General features: G+C 43.7%; 1 protein-coding gene and 1 non-coding gene across 2 annotated transcripts in view; both read left to right on the top strand.

The window, feature by feature from the left end:
• Positions 1-1,280: 1,280 nt before the first annotated feature.
• Positions 1,281-1,355, top strand: TRNAI-GAU. The gene has a single exon. It is a non-coding gene; the product is annotated as a tRNA-Ile (tRNA).
• Positions 1,356-4,513: 3,158 nt separating this feature from the next.
• The window catches only part of MYH9 (myosin, heavy chain 9, non-muscle), a 99,328-nt gene continuing 99,086 nt past the window's right edge, over positions 4,514-4,755 (top strand). Inside the window, exon 1 of the mRNA XM_008587357.1 lies at positions 4,514-4,730. The gene's annotated coding sequence lies outside the window, so the exon portion shown is untranslated. The remainder of the gene's footprint in view (positions 4,731-4,755) is intronic.

Genomic DNA, 4,755 nt, shown 5'->3' with positions numbered 1-4,755 from the left:
ATGGGCAAGGAGCAAGGGCTCCTGGGAGCCAGGGAAGAGGCAGGAGAAAGGAGGCCCCCGGTGTGAGGCTGCTTGACAGAGAGGCTGGAAACGTGAGCAGAGCAGGAAGTCAGGCGTGCACACAGATCTGGCAAGCCCCAGGACGGTGGGAGCTCGGCGTTGGACACTGTGCTGGATTGGAGAAGAAAGCAGTTGAACAACAGGGTCCTGGACTTGGGTTATAGACCTATAGGCAATTTAGATGTTTTTCTTCATACTTTTAAAGTATTTTCTAACTTTAAAAATGAGCATGTATTTTCTTTCCCAGCATCTGGTAACCACTATTCTTCTATTTCTCTCTTTTAAAGTTATTTTTCTTAATTGACTCATGATAATTGTATATATTAATGGAGTACAGTATGATATGTGGGTACATTCATACTGTGTGCAATGATCATATCAGGGTGCTTGGTATATCCACCACCTCAAACATTTGTCACTTCTTTGTGTTAGGAACATTCAACATCATCTTGACCATCTATTCAAAGATGCACAGTACTTTGTTATTAACTGTGGTTCCCCTATATTACTACAGAACCCTAGATCCCATTCTTCCTGTAGGATGTATTATGCAGCATAAAAATTATGCGGGCTTAAAAAAAAGAAAGAGTGAAGGGCACAGGCAACAAGAACAACAAAAGATAGATAAACTGGACTTCATGAAATTTAAAAACTTTTGTGCATCAAAAGACACTGTCAACAGAATAAAAAGGTAACCCACACAATGGGAGAAAATGTTTGTAAATCATATATCTGTTAGGGGGTTAATATTCAGCATCTATGGGGAACTTCTAAAACTCAGCAACAAAAAACCCCAAACACCAGGATTCAAAATGATCAAAGGGGGCTGGCTAGTTAGCTCAGTTGTTTAGAGTGCAGCCTTATAACCCTAAGGTCATGGGTTTGGTTCCCTATACTGGCCAGCAGCCACAAACAAAAAACCTGAAAGGATCAAAGGACTTCAATAGACATGTCTTTGAAGATACATATATACAAATGGCCCATCATACATGCAAAGATGCTTAGCATCACTAATCATTAGGGAAATGCAAATCAAACCCAAGAGATACCACCTCACACTCATTAGAATGGTTATTATAAAAAACAAAAAAAAGAAACACAGAAAATAACAAGTGTTGGTGAGGACATGGAGACACTGGAAGCTTGTGCACTGTTGATGGGAATATACAGTGGTGCACCTGCTGGCCACCCCTCAAAAAATTAAAAATAGAGTTAGGGCTGGCTGGTTAGCTGAGTTGGTTAGAGCTTGGTGTTGATAACACCAAGGTCAAGGGTTCAAATCCCTGTACTGGCCAGCCGCCAAAAAAAAAAAAAAAAAGAATTACCATTTGATGCAATAATTCCACTTCTGGGTATATACTCAAAAAAATTAAAAGCAGGGTCTCAAAGAGATATCTGTATGCCCACATTCATTACAGCATTATTCACAATAGCTAAAACCCAATAGTGATCCAAGCGGACAACTATGGATAAGCAAAATGTGACACATACATACAATGGAATACTATTCAGCCTTAAAAAGATGGAAATCCTGACCAAGAGGTCATTATGCTAAGTGAAATAAGCCAATCACAAAAGGACAAATGCTGTGTAATTCCATTCATGTGAGGTCCCCAGAGGAATTAAATTCATAGAGGCAGAAAGGAGAATGGTGGTTGCCAGGGTTGGGGGAGGGAAGGATGGGGAGTTAGTGTCTAATTAGTATAGAGTTTCAGTTTTGCAAGATGAAGAGTTTTGGAGATAGATGGTCGTGATGATTGCAAATATGATGTACTTAATGCCGCTAAGTTGAACACTTAGAAATGATGAAGATGGTAAATACGTTGTGTGTATTTTACCACAATTTTAAAAACCTGAGGGAAAAAAAGACTGAAGAACAGGATGAGTCTGGGGTTGGAGATATGGATACAGAAGTCATCCACACGAATGTAATTGTTGCAAGTGGGGGTGGATTAGAAGCCCAAGAAAGAGGGCACCAAAAAGAAGGGCGGGGAAGGGGAGAGCGCCGCGAAGTGTGGCCACTGTGGTGTGGTGGACTGTGAAGGGCCACGGTCCTGGTCCCAACTCTGGGCCCACCACTTACTAGATGTGTGAACTTGGCAAATCACTTAACTTTCCTGAGCCTCAGTTTCCTCACCTGTAAAATGAGGATAATATTCATAGCTAACCTCACAGTGTCATTGTGAGGATTAAATGAGCACTTACTTAGTACAGTGCCTGCCACATGGTAAAACACTCCATACATGTGAACCTCTGGTAGAGGTGATATTTAAAATGTTTAACAGGTATAGTCTGGGTACCAACAAATAGGAAAGAACCGATGCAGCTGAACCTGTGCATCCCAGTGAATGTCCCCCCTGGCCACGGGGCTGGGGAGCTGTCAGCAAATAGAGAACAAGCAGAGAAATGAATGCCAGATGACATGGGAGCACAGAGGAGGGGCACCTAACTGTCCTGGAGGGTCAGGGAAGACATCTCCGAAGGAGTGACATCAAAATGAGTCTTTTTCTTCCATTTCTGAAAAAGTTATGTATGTGATATATGTGTTAGAAATACAGATAAGCAAAAGAAAAAAGCAGTTACAATCGTTCTACTGAGAAGTAGACACCGTTTACATTTTGATGTAATGCCTTTTAAACTTAATTCTCTCTGAGACACACACGCACACACAAACATTGCACAAAAATAAATGCAATCCTGCTCTAATAGCTTTCTATAATTTGCTTTTCCTCAGTAAATAAAAATCTACATAAAAATTTTAGTGATTGTCTGGGTGTTTTTCAGCATTTATAGACCAAAATTTATTCGGTCAGTCTCAGAATATACTGTACATTTAAGTTATTTTAATATTTAGTGATTATAAACTACGTTGCAAAGAAGAACTCTATAACTCGTATCTGTGTACTTTTTCAATTATTTTTTAAGATAAATTCTCAGATAGAATTGATTGATTTACTCTTCCACCTGTACCTCTAAACTTGGCCAACACTGGGTATTTTTATTCTTTTATTTATTTTTTGATTTGCAAAAAATGGCATCCCGTGTTGTTTTGTTTGCATTTCCGATGACTAATTTTTAATGGCCATTTATGTTTCATCTTTTAAAATCATCTGTTCCTGTTTTTGTCCATTTTTAATATGTAGTATTGGGGTTTTTCTTATTGACTAGGAAGAGATCTTTATGTATCGTTGATAGTAATTCTTTGTCACAGAACTGCAAAATCTTTTTTCCTTCTTTCTTTTGCCTTTAGGACATAAATTTTTTTCTGAAGTTCATTTGGAAGAAGTTTAGTCGTAATAGCAAGGACATTCCAATAGGAAAGAGCATTGAAAAGAAATTTGCCCTCGCAGATATAAAATGTATCATAAAGCCATCATCATTAAAGCATTGTAGAATTGGCACAGGTATACACAGAAAGATTAATGGATATAACTCAGAAACAGATTCAAGTCCTGTGTATACATGAGCTCAATAGGCGGTGAAGACGGTATCTGAAATCAGTGGAGAATGTGCAGTTTGGCCAACTGGCTAGTAAAAAACTTGTTAGATTTCTTCCTCACTCCAAAACGAAAATAAATCCCAGATAGATTAAAAGATAAATGTAAAAAATTTTTTTAAATGAAAAAAGAAAAATTCTCCTCTTGTAGTGGACAGTACAAAAAAAAAAGAGCAATTTGCCAAAAAAAAAAAAAAAAAAAAAAAAAAACCCAAATCCAAACCAGAACACAGTTTGTAACAAGTATGTGAAAGGATGTGTGCGAGTTAATCCCGTTGAGGTGGAGGCTCGGAAGGGCATTCCAGGCAGAGGGAACCGCCAGAGCAAAGGTTCGGCGGCTGAAAGACAGCAGCTTGCCCACTCTAAGGACAGGGTCAAGAATCGAACTCAGGACGCCCACAGTGGAATCCAGGGTTGAGTCCATGCCCGCCCCCACAGGCCATCATAATTATGTAAAATAGCACTTTTCCCATATATGGTACTTAATATCTGTTCTGGTAGGATGACATGAGACAGGGACAACACAGCTCGCGGGGCGGGGCGACAGCCCGTGACCCTCCCAGTCTGCTCCCGCCGGGCCTCGCCCGGGCCCAGGCAATGCACCAAAACCTGGGCTCGGAGCCCCCAGCACCCTCAGCCGCCTCCTCCTGATTGGACTCTCTCTGTGTCAATCCCTGTCCTGGAACCTGGCTGTCCTTTGGACCCGCCCTACGGGGCGGGGCTCCCGCCTAGCCAGCGCCGGGGAAGGTGGCGCGGGTGGAGGTGGGGGAGGATGGAGCGATGAATCCCCACCTCTCTGGCCTCAGAGGCTCCGCCCACCTCCTTCCCACAGGCCAAGATATCTGTCTATCAGAGCCATGCGAGGACTGGAGTGGGTGAGGCAGGCCGGGGGGCGGGAGCCTTCCTCCAGGCTCCGCCCCGGAGCCGGCGCCGGGCTCGGAATGGGCCTGCTGTTGCGAGGGCGGGGCGGGAAGGCAGCGAGGAGCGGAGCTGGGTGCGGTGAGGCGCGCAGATCACCGCGGTTCCTGGGCAGGGCACGGAAGGCTGAGCGAGGCTGACCTGCTGCAGCTCCCGCCTCGCGCGCTCGCCCCACCCCGCCGCCGCCCGCCCGAGCGCTCCAGAAAGCCCTCTCGAGAGAAGCAGCGCCTGTTCCCCGGGGCAGATCCAGGTTCAGGTGAGCGAGCCCCACCGGCGGGTCC

This window comes from Galeopterus variegatus, unplaced genomic scaffold, assembly GCF_000696425.1.
Source record: "Galeopterus variegatus unplaced genomic scaffold, G_variegatus-3.0.2 Scaffold4349, whole genome shotgun sequence".
In the NCBI taxonomy this organism is placed as follows: domain Eukaryota; kingdom Metazoa; phylum Chordata; class Mammalia; order Dermoptera; family Cynocephalidae; genus Galeopterus; species Galeopterus variegatus.
The sequence above is the reverse complement of the archived record's forward strand: the minus strand, read 5'-3'. Positions and strand labels throughout refer to the sequence as shown.